We start from the raw sequence: 12,637 nt of genomic DNA, 5'->3' as shown, positions 1-12,637 counted from the left end.
GGAAATTCCTCGATGATGATGATGATGCTTGTTGTTTAAAGGGACCTAACATCTAAGGTCATCGGCCCTGGAAGTTCCCTATGGAGATCACTGTAAGTACCTAGGTGTTAATATAAGGAAAGATCTTCATTGGGGTAATCATATAAACAGTATTATAAATAAAAGGTACAGATCTCTGTATATGGATATGAGGGTATTTAGGGATTGTAGTAAGTGTGTAAAGGAGAGAGTATGTAAGTCTCTGGTAAGACCCCAACAAGAGTATGGTTCCAGTGTATGGGACCCTCACCAGGATTTCTTGATCTGAGAATAGGAAAAAATCCAAAGAAAAGCAGCTCGATTTGTTCTGTGATTTCCGACAAAAGATTAGTGTTACAAAAATGTTGCAAAGTTTGGGCCGGAAAGACCTGGGAGAAAGGTAACTGGCTGCTTGACAAAGATTATCAAGAAATGTTTATTATATGTGTATGATGTGTTAAAAATAAGATTATATATTGACAATGTTTTATGTACAGCTGAATGATGTTAGATCTTTCTAAGATGTGGGGAATTTTGCTTAATGAGGTAGAAATCACTGATGAAGGGAGTTGGGGCTCCCGATTCATATAAGGGTGAAACAATTGTACAAAATTAGGAACTTGATAAAACATTGACAGAGCAGACCAAACCATCATCCGTAAAGTGGTATCTTCCTAGCTGTTAGTGAAGAGATGGCGTGGAATGACATTAGTAGACGAATAAGTTTGAGTGGTGTTTTCAAAAGTAGGAAAGATCACAAAATGAAGATAAGGTTGGAATTCAAGAGGATAAATTGGGGCAAATATTCATTTATAGGAAGAGGAGTTAGGGATTGGAATAATTTACCAAGGGAGATGTTCAATAAATTTCAAAATTATTTGCAATTATTTGAGAAAAGACTAAGAAAACATCAGATAGGGAATCTATCACCTGAGTGACTGCCTTAAATGCAGATCAGTGGTGAGTGATTGATTGACTGATTCATTCATTGATTGATTGATATTTCCTACTTTCAAATACTCCACTCAAGCTTATTCATTTACTAATATCATTCCACGCCATCTCTCCTCTGACAGCTTGGAACATACTGCTTAGTACAGCTGTTCGTCTCCTTACTCTATATTTTCAGAAATATAATAATTCATTATTGAATGACAAGTAAACAAACAAAAACTGCTGCATATATTCAACATTAGTCAGCAGAAGGTTTCATCTAAACTCCAACAGTCAAAGTTTACCCCTGTACAGCCACAATAGCTAAAACTGGTAAAGTTTTCTATTCCACTTTGTGATTCTTTTATATAACTCAAGGGATGCAATCGCTTTGATTCGCAAAGCCTGGTTAACAAGGGCAGAGAAATAAAAAGCAGATCACAGATATCGTCAAGGCCCACCTCGGTAGCCGTAAAAATGTTTTGCCATGGTTTGCCATTTTACATCAGGCACATGCCAAGAAATAATGGATTAGAGTCCTGGACTATAGCAAAAGCCACCTTGAGAAGAATAGAAGCATTTGACATGAAAGTCAATTGTAGCATGCTTCGTATCAGCTGAGTACACAGCAGTGGTGTGCGATGAACATATTCATTACTCCAGCTGCAAATTTTTTAAAAATATAAACAATCGTAGCCCCACTACACTCTCTAAAGTCAACATCACCATTTTATAAAGTTGTGTTTTTCGTGGAAAGATCTTTCAAGAATATTTTCAACCACACGCTCACACATACTTCCAAACTGATATCCACGGCAGTGACGACACCATCACAATTTAATCTATAGCAGATTTTAAACAATGTATTTACAGTTTTATCCGGTGACACTTCATGATAGTACAGTCATGGTTTTCACAAAAAGACACTGGGACAAATTATTTGTTTTTTACTTAAAAAGTCTAATCTAATCAGCAAAATTGAACTGGTATTTTACCGTCGCTGAAGTTTTATAGTTGCACTCGCATACTGAGTGTACGTGCGTCAACGACAAATGAGGGAAAAAATTTGTCGTGTCGTATAACACACGTTATATTCATCAAGAATACCGCAGAACTTGTGAAACCTTCACCTATAATGCAAGAGGAACACTACAAACATTCACTATATACCACCATCACAGACAACCAAATACAAAATTCTTTTACTTCACGCTTAAGTCTGTGAACATGGTGGGCAACCTAAATATTTTTTTGCAGCTATCGGAACACATACTCTACACATGCTATCAATTAATTGCAATTATTTAAAGTCTATCAGGTTCCACCTTTTCAATACCAATACAATGTTGTCGGATGATATTTACAACATTATTTATTACAGTACATGTTTCGGTGCTCTATTATGTCACCATCATCAGCTGATTTATAAAATATTAAAAAACTTGGCGATCTAAATATTAAACAAAATATTGTCATACTTAACTCATACGTATACATATTTACATACAACAGAATATTGGTTAAATCCTAAACATCTATTATGCTATATTAATTATCCTTAATATGTGACAAGAGAATTCTTGTAAGTCATGAATATAAAATTTTTCCCATCTGGTTGACGAGTTGTCTTTACATTCCTTAATGTCTGTGATTCTATGCTCTCGTACTGTCTAATTAGCACTTAAAATTGAGGAATTAAAATTGCATGCAGTCTATTTGATGTTAAAATGTTTGTTTCATTTGTATATTAGCTGCTTTTGTTGGATAAAATTCATTATATATAATATTGTTGAAAATTGAGCCGTCTTCTTATATTTATTAAGTACTAAAACTTCGTATTTTTATTGCTTTATGCGTGGTTGGAACTGTAATTAATTTGTCCTGCTGTTGTAGAATCACAGACATTAAGGAATGTAAAGACAACTCGTCAACCAGATGAGAAAAATTTTATATTCATGACTTACAAGAATTCTCTTGTCACATATTAAGGATAATTAATATAGCATAATAGATGTTTAGGATTTAACCAATATTCCGTTGTATGTAAATATGTATACGTATGAGTTAAGTATGACAATATTTTGTTTAATATTTAGATCGCCAAGTTTTTTCATATTTTATAAATCAGCTGATGATGGTGACATAATAGAGCACTGAAACATGTACTGTAATAAATAATGTTGTAAATATCATCCGACAACATTGTATTGGTATTGAAAAGGTGGAACCTGATAGACTTTAAATAATTGTGATCTCAGTTCAATATGGACAAATAAGATGAAGTTCCTTACGTTTAATCAATTAATTGCTCGAAGAAACTGTATACATGCCAAAACCCAAGACTAAAATATATTCTTCTATATTACAATTGATTTCATATGCTGGCTCTATTTTTATTAGCAAGATGATGTGCAAGTGGCTATACTGTTAAAAGGTTGATATTTTTCTTGCAGTCTTTAGTGTGTGACGCTGAAGACTTCGAGTGTCAAGTATTAAAACTAACATTACCTTACCTAAGCTAGCTGGCCTGTCGCCGTAAATTGCTGTCAGGGGAGGGCCTACAGCTCCGCCCAGTTCCCAGAACAAGGAAGCTTCAAGTGCATGCGTCACTCAAGCGACCTTAAATTTCGCTGAGGTAGCTTTCTTTGCACTGGCAAGGAAACCCAGCTCGCTAGAGAAGCTGAACTGCGGTAGTGCGAGCGGATTGTCGAGACAGCTGTACTTGGCTTGGCTTAGATGTTCACAATTTTTTAAACATTATAAAAAGCGTTGTAAGGAATAATTAGAAAATGTTAATACGAAGTTCTTTACCCCAGCAGCGCCGGGGTAGATGGGGTTCAGTGCATGCCACTGGTAGACAAAATACACAAGGAGGAGGTATTGACCAGGATGTGTAAAGAAAAAGAATTGTGTAAGGCTGTTAAGATCAAGAAGCTGTCATACTTTGTCCGTATCATGAGACACCTGGAAATTTATAACCTCCTGCAAATAATTATACAAGGAAGATCAAAGGGAAGAGAGGTGCTGGGAGACCCTGCACGTCTTGGCTGGAGAACCTATGATGGTGGTTTGTACAATCAGCTATTTTGCTATTCCAGGCAGCCACTGACAAAAATAAGATAGGCAAAACGATTGCCAACGTCCAGTGACAGATATGTCACTAGAAGGAGGGGGAAGGGGAGGAGGAGCAGAAGAAGAAGTGCCAAGTCTGTACTTAAATTATGGTCATGGCTGCTTCCTTCCCACTCCTAGCTCTTTTCTATCCCTTAGGAACTGAAAACTTAACTTGAATTAGTATGATATTAAATACAAAAAAACAAAAACAACAGAAGCATTTTAATTTTCTATGTGCCCCAGGCTAGAGGCACTTCCGTGGTCATCTGCATGAAGTCCATATACTAACTTGTCTGACTTATGCATATTTGCTTGGAGCCTAACCTGTAAAACTATAGAAACTGTACCATATAGTTATAACATGCAAAAAAATTAGTAACTAATACAGGGTCTTTCATAAAGAATGAACCAATTTCGAAGGCTTATTGCACCGTACTCAAGCCACGCAGCGGAACGAGTCACATATCGTTACAAAGGGCATGGCCTCATATTTCTATTAGCAGTCAGTAGAGTGCTCCACACCTTCCTCCCCTCCCCTCCCTGCCCCTCCCCCTGACTCCATTCAACCTGCACAGCAGTGAGCTCACTCAATTGCCGTGTGAACAATGGCAACACCTCAGCACAAAACATTCTGTGTTGTTACGTTCACAAAGACTGGGTCTGTGGTCACGGTGCAACGTGAGTCCTGTACGAGATTTAACAATGATGCGTACAGGCCGTCTCCCAAGAATATCCGATGGTGGTTCCAACAGTTTCAGGAAATAGGATGTTTGTGTAAAAGAAAAAGCCCTGGTCGACCGCAAACTGCATGGTCAGAAGAAAATGTGAGGAGAATCCAAAAGGCGTTTACTCGGGGCCCCCGGAAATCCAAATCTCAAGGTTGCCGTCAGCTTCGGGTGAGCAGTACCAGTATCAGGCGTGTCCTGAAAAGATCCCTACAAATGAAACCGTACAGACTTCAGCTGGTTCAGGCACTTAGACATGTTGACAAGGGACAATGGATGGAATTCTGTGCTACGATGCTGAACATGGAAAATGATGATGAAGACAGTTTATCGTGCCTCATTTTTAGTGATATAATATCATTTCGTGTGGCTATTTCTAGCCAAGTGCAGCCCTTGTAAGGCAGACCCTCCGATGAGGGTGGGCAGCATCTGCCATGTGAAGGTAACTGCGTGTTATTGTGGTGGAGGATAGTGTTATGTGTGGTGTGTGAGTCGCAGGGATGTTGGGAACAGCACATACACCCAGCCCCCGGACCACTGGAATTAACCAATGAAGGTTAAAATCCCCGACCCGGCCGGGAATCGAACCTGGGACCCTCTGAACTGAAGGCCAGTACGCTGACCATTCAGCCAACGAGTCAGGCATTTTTAGTGATGAAGCAATCTTCTATATCAATGGCTGTGTCAATCGTCACAATGTTCGGATTTGGGGAACCGAACACCCACATACTACAATCGAGCACGAATGGAATTCTCCAAAGGTACATGGTTTCTGTGCGGTCAGTAATGTCAGGGTTTATGGCTCTTTCTTCTTCAGCACCAACACTGTCACAGGACAAAGCTATCTTGCAATGTTACGGACCTGGCTCTTCCCATTGCTGCAAACGCACTCATAGGACTTCAATTTTCAACAAGATGGAGCCCCGCCCTATTGGAGCTTACCAGTGCAAGCATTTCTGAATGAAACAGTGCCTCAACGGTGGATTGGTCGACACACTGCTACGGATCGACTCTATTCGCATGGCCTCCCAAATGCCCCGACCTCACTCCTTGTGACTTCTTCCTGTGGGGATATGTCAAGGACAAAGTTTATGTTCCGCCACTACCCACTACACTGCATGACCTTCAAGAGCGGATAACACATGTGATCAACTCAGTGGATTGTGATATGCTGCAACGTGTTTGGAAGGAATTGTCCTATCGCCTTGATGTGGTCCATGCTGCTGGTGGTGGTCATATTGAACACTTGTAGGACTAAACTTGAATATCAGTCAAACACATGTGTTTTAGGTTTAATCTTGTACTACTGACTGTTGGGAAAATATAGCTTGATGAAACTGGTTCATTCTTTATGAAAGATCCTGTATATTAATCACAGAGGGTATGCATGCACGACACACACACATTAGCCATTGTTATTTGTTAAAATATTTCGTCCCCACACATGGCTAGCATGCAGTCATGCAGTCAAGAATGTCAAACTCGCTTTTAATGCAGCTATTGAAATGGGTATTGAATTAATATTACAAGATGCTTTTTTATAATATTGTGCAACTCTACAGGAGATAGGAAATTCTGGGATTTTGAAACCGTGATAGAGAATAGCCAGTACAAGAGAAGGGAAGTACCGGTATCTGAAACCAAGACAATGAGGCCAGAAGGGATTTCCCCTTAAAGCAGTTTGAACTGGATATCGCTGGTTTCAGAGCAGAGAGAGGAAGAGCATAACAATCTTCCTAGCCACGCCTTCAGGAATGCCAAATCAGGGAGCACTAACATCAAAATACGACCACACATTAATATTATTTTGAGAGTTTGACTTATAATATAACTGTAAAAGCCCACAATTGCAACACTTGAATTTTGTACGGAAATTTACACCATATGGGACTGACGTTTAGAAGAATGAGATGCTCTCTTCACAGCAAAGTCAATACCGTACTTTAAGATGTATTTTAAAGAATTCAAGAAATATTCAAAGTAAAATATAAAAATATAAATATGTTTAATAAATAATTAAGATAAGTATTTGCAGCAAGAACAAATATTTGTCAATGCCAATAAATATAATTCCCGTTCGACACACTGACATACCCATGGTAAATAAACAGGCAGCGCTCTATCTCATAGCATTGGTGCTAGTGAAGCCCGAAGCATGCGGCCGCCCCCATCTTACCGTACGTCACTACAGATGCACTGTAAATATGCATGTTGCTGTGGTATGTGCATTTTTCGTTTACATTGTTTTTATGCACATTTCACATTTTTCGGCAAAATATTGTGTGGCAGAATGGTAAATTCATGTGTAGTGTCTGGGTGTAGTTTTTCTTATTCACGAAGAAAGAGGAAGAAAAAAATAGGAGTTTCAATACACCGGTAAGAGGCTTACATGTACTCATAGCCACTTGTTTTCCAGTTAATAATGCAATATTAATCACCTGACATGTAGGAGACAGGGATCACTTCCTTCTGTTGTATATTCGTTGTCATTAGCTCCCTTGTGATGGAGTGTGGCATAATAATAATAATAACATCAAATAGGTGAATACCAAGGAGGGTTCAGGAAAGGTCGCTCAACAGCTGAACAGATCCAAAATCTTGAAACGATCATCAGATATTGTACACTAAGGTCCAAGCAGTATGTGTCTGTCTTTGTGGGCTTTAAGAAAGCGTACGACTCCATTGACCGGGAAGTCCTGTTATACATCTTAAATGAATTTGGAGTTGATTTGAAACTGCTGGCATTAATTAGAGCCACCCTGACCGATACAAAATCCAAGGTGAAGTTCCACGGATGTCTCTCGCATTCCTTTGACATCAAAACAGGAGTCCGACAAGGTGATGGGCTATCCCCGATATTCTTCAACTGTGTTCTTGAAAAGATCATCAGAACCTGGCGGGTGAGATTACAGGAAACCAACTACAGTCCATTGAGAATAGGAACCAAATCCAAGGGGATCACAACAGACTGCTTAGCATTTGCCGATGATATTGCTGTTCTCTCAAATGACATAGAAACCGCTAGAGCTCAAGTTGAAATTTTAAAGGAAATTGCCGAACAAACTGGTTTGCAGATATCGTTTGAAAAAACAGAAGTAATGACTAACATCAAAGAGGCTCCACCAAAACTCCATACAAAATACGGGGACATCACCCGAGTAGACAAATTCAAATACCTGGGTGAGATCATCATGAAAAATGGACTGGACAAAGAAGCACTTCAGGAACGAGTACGCAAACTATAAATAGCCTACCTAACATCCCGCACAATCTACAACAAAAAATGCCTTTCCCAAAACACCAAGATACATCACTATGAAACAGTTCTGAAGCCAGTAGTTCTATATGCAGCCAAAACCCTGTCTCTAAATGCCAACAAAGGACTCCTTAAAGAACTGGAGAAAAGAGAACGCAAAATTGTGAGAGGAATCTTGGGATCAAAGTACAGAAATGGAATCCATCAAAAGAGATCAACAAGAAAGTCTACAGCAAAATAGAGAAAATTACCGACACAATCAGAAAAAGACGGGCACAATTTTATGGTCATCTGAAAATAATGGACGGAAGAAAGTTAACTAAAGAAATCTTTCACTTTTTTGATTCAAACCCCAAAACCACAATTCCCTGGTTTAGAAATACCAAAGAAGACCTGCAAATGCTACATATCTCAGCTGAAGACGCCCTTAACAGGGATCTCTTCCGCAAGAAAATATTGACGAACGGGCTAAACCGAGACGAGCAACCGAAGAGAAGACACGGTGCCCCTTGGACAGAGGAGCGTAAGCAGGCCCACTCACAAAGAATGAGGGAAATTTGGGCTCTAAAGAAGGCCAAGTTCTCTCTTTTGCGTTCTCTTTTCTCAAGACTTAACGTGGTCCTTGATGGCCCCAGCGAATTATATATATATAATAGTAGTACAACACTTTGTTATACAGTAGGCTGTTGTTGTTTTGGTTACCGGTATGTTAGTAATTGAATAATGGTGGTCTCGGTCTTTTCTATTCTTTAAAGATATGTTGTAAGGATGTCAAAATTACTGTTAAAATTAGAGTGTGTGACGTTGGTGACGAGTATTAGCTCTCCCCAACCATATTTCGAAACCTGCATTTGTGTTTCTTTAAAATTGTGTCAATCAGAATTATTTCAGTCTTGTATTCTACAAGTACCTTCTACGTGGCCTTGCCCACTTTATTTAATTGATACCATTTTCGTCATTGTCATCATGAGATTATGTTGCTGTAATGTTTTCTCTTGCAATCCTTAATCTTGGTCTGGTAAAATTACGGGCCCTAAGTTGATGGGCGAGTCTATGACTTTCGCTCTCCGTTCTGTGGGGCCATGCTCATTATCGGTGTGGCCCGCCATGAGTCTTGCCTTGAGTATGATGGAGGAAGGACGTGTGTTTACTCCGCTCCGGCATTTGGTTTCTGAAAACGACATGAAGCCTGGATAGATGGCTTGGTATTGAGGGCTTGCCCTCAAAAATCTTCTCAACCACTTTTCTACTGAACGTCCTCTGAGTTATTTAGTTTTCTAATAATGTGTAATGTACTTGAACCTCTATGTAAGTAACGTGTTTCTGCAGCTTCAACCAACATGTAAGTCTCTTCATAAATTCTTTTCCTTTGGCCTCTGGATTCTATCGAAGGTGGTGTACAAACTGTGTGTCTCAAGATTCCTGGTGTGTGAAAACTTCTAAAACCGTCCATCCTCATCTTCTTTGATTTTAGTTAGGGCATTCTTTAATTCGGGTTCCCTATTGTATTTTGGTAATGTCGCCTATCTATTTCTGAAAGGCGTGGGTAGTGAAATTTAAGGTTACTTCCAAAAAGAATTATGTTTTCATATTTCTTCTAATTTGTAAAGGCAAATTGGTTTATATTTATCTAACGTTTTCGGAAAGTTATGTGTAATTGGAAAGGTAACTACGCTGTTTATAAACTATAGAGCACGAGAGGTTTCACCTGAATTTCAGTGAAATGTTTTTCTGCCACATTCTAATTCTGGTTAATTTTATTTATTCTCCTGGGTTCTTTTTAATTATGTTTTTGGGGTTTCTTTCCCTCCTGTATTTGTACCATTGTTGCTCTTGTTTGTTTTTGGTGGTTGCTATGGACGCATGGGATGTTTACGTTTCCATAGTAACCGGTTGGGTTGTTCTCTGCTGCTGTTTTATTATTATTTTCATGGGTCGGTTTCTGTCCTTACGTCGTGTTCTAATTATATGTCTTGGGTTGACTCTACATCCTGGTGGGGTATTATCTTGTTTAACTTGCCTTTTCCTTCTTTATTTCCCTTCTTATTTTTCTCTGGGAATTGTTTTATTCTACGCTCTCCCTGGGTGGTATGATTTATTACCTTTTCTGGCAGTGAGATATGTACTGAATTCTGGTGGAATCTCTGGATTGTAGTTGGTACTGTTCAAATTGATAATAATTATAATAATGAAAGAAAATTAAATTATTGGAAACTGTTAAGAGTATAATTTAAGCAAAGAAATGGTCTCTGTTGAAGTGTAAACAGGTTACTAAGTCCTCAATTTCTGGGAGGTTTTTATGGAATATTGAAAGTATATTATTTTCTTTTCGTTCGGCCGAACATTTTATATTTTAACTTCACCCTTGCGTTTTATGTAGATTATAGTTTCTTTTCGAGGGCGTTCATCTATTCATGTTATACTAATTATGACTACTTTTACCCTTATTTATTTATTAAATAAAATATTTGGTATCTTGTTCTCAAAGAACATCTTGTTTTCTTTAGTAGTGTTGAAACAACTTATTGCCATACCAAGGGTAGTTTTCGGTTCATGGTCTCTGGGTAACTGTTGGGTAAACCTATGTAACGGTAAGTGTTTAACATTAATGATTTTGGTGTCTATTGACTTAATTTTCTTGTCGATGTTTAACTTCTACTGCTGATAGTCGGTAAGGCGGTAGAGTTAATTGGTAGCAGCTCTGTGGTTATTTTATTTGGGTGTTGTGGGATTAATGTAGGTTTGTTGCATCCTCACTTTTGTAATCTGGTCTGTTACCCCCAAACAGACCCAAGTGTCTGTGCTGATAGTTTATTATTTTGAGTGCCGACTGCTCTTATCTACTGTAGGTTGATTGCACCCTTCCTGGGTTTTATTTTAATGGTATGGTATTAAGTTGTTGAAAGACTATCTGAGGCAAAAACAAAACAAATATTGTGATATAAAATTGTAAAAAAGAGTGCAGTGATCTTGTCTAATATCTTATTTGTTTGTTTCATGTATCTGCCATTTGGAGTCCCCTGTTTTACTTCGTTTGCACTTATACTGAGCTGTATGATTATCCAATGTGCTGATTATGATTTTGAAACCCTTCTGGTAACTGTGTGGTGCTCGCAGCCTCTCTGCTTGGATGTTTCGAGGTGACCTGTAAATTTTCTTCCTTATTCTCGGCGGATTTGGTGAGTGATTGCATTTAATTATTTATCCTGGATTGTTGGAAGTTGTAATTATTGAACAACTTGTAGTTGAGTATGACTTGGTTGACTCAGGGTTACATGTGTACTACCGTTGGCTACATGTGCTGTATTATGTGTACTGGCGGTCAACCTTGTATTTTTACTGCCTTCCTGCGTACTGTGGTTGCGATTTCGGTGTGGATTAATTTGGTTTTATCTGGAAGAGCTTTTCTGACCTTTACCTTTAAGTGGAGTTTACTTGGTTGCTTGTTGGTGAGTGATAGTGTATCACCTGGGAGCATTTAATTGTGTTATTGGTTCTGGCTTTGCTTTTGGCTCCCAGCCTTAATGTTGTTATTTATCATTACTATCATATTTCTGGTATTGTGCTTCGGTGGTGTACATGCTAATTGTTAATTTATCTTCTTCTAAATTATATTTTCAACTGCGTTAGCTCTGGTGTGTGATACCGATAAGTTAACCTAACCTCTAGGCATGTCCAATTATGGCTAATTATATGTGTAAACGGTTATGTGCTGAAGTATACGGTGATGTGTTATGCCCTATCATTGTTGTGAACTAAGACCTGGTATTTTGGCGTTGATGGTTGTATGTGCCTTCCATTTAATTGGTGCTGTGTGGATATATTTATTTGCCCTTACTAACTTATGGCTAACCTCTGTCGTTTCCATGCCTGTAACCGTTCTTGGCTGTTAGTATCTGATAATCTAGTGGGCAACATCATGGTATCTTGAAATTAATCTAGCCTGTGAGGTTTCTGTGCTCCTTGGTTGGTTTTTAATTTGGAAATTGTTTAACCTTACTTGACTATTATTATTTCTTTAATTTCGATTTAAGCTACTACCTTCTGTAGTGTGGTGAACTTGCAGTGTGCCGTTATATATCCATCCTTGTATGATCATGACTGGGTTATTTCACCAATTTTAGTAACTTGTTCTCATCCTTGTGTGGAATTTGGTATATTGAAATCTGCCTATATAATGTGCCTCAATCTTTACCGCGTTTGGTGTGTGTTTGTGCTTTGGCTGAGTGCTGTGTGTTGTCGGTATGAGTGTCCTTTCATTTCATCATCCCATCCGTGAATGTGTATGTATGCCTGGTCTTGGTTTGTGATTGGAGTTATCCTTTCTGTCAACTGTTCGTGAGGCAGTCATCAGTTATGGTTGGGCCATGTTGGCCGGTATTAGGTTGGGATAACTGGATGGCCTTGTGCCTGAGCTGTTATAGTTTTAACTGGTTTTTGCCTTCCTGTTTATTGGTCGGATGGGTTTAACTATTTCTGGTGTGTCGTGAACCATCTTCCTCGTGTAACCTATCAACTAGTCGAAGGATATTTATCTGGTGTCTGGGCCTCTTCAAGTTTTCCTACTCGTGACTTGTCTTGCTGTGTATTA

The 12,637-nt window shown here is 38.6% G+C and overlaps 1 protein-coding gene across 3 annotated transcripts in view; it reads right to left on the bottom strand.

Annotated features, from left to right (window-relative positions):
* Positions 1 to 12,637, bottom strand: part of LOC136875773 (serpin B3) — an 81,350-nt gene that overhangs the window by 38,026 nt on the left and 30,687 nt on the right. Inside the window, exon 1 of one of the 3 annotated variants that reach the window (XM_067149367.2) lies at positions 5,653 to 5,690. The exons of the other annotated variants lie outside the window; for them this stretch is intronic. The gene's annotated coding sequence lies outside the window, so the exon portion shown is untranslated. Of the gene's footprint in view, positions 1 to 5,652; positions 5,691 to 12,637 lie in introns of those variants that run through there. 3 annotated transcript variants of the gene reach the window in all.

The sequence above is a fragment of the Anabrus simplex genome, chromosome 6 (genome assembly GCF_040414725.1).
Source record: "Anabrus simplex isolate iqAnaSimp1 chromosome 6, ASM4041472v1, whole genome shotgun sequence".
Classification (NCBI taxonomy): domain Eukaryota; kingdom Metazoa; phylum Arthropoda; class Insecta; order Orthoptera; family Tettigoniidae; genus Anabrus; species Anabrus simplex.
Note: the sequence above shows the minus strand (reverse complement) of the source record. Positions and strands in the feature narration are given on the sequence as shown.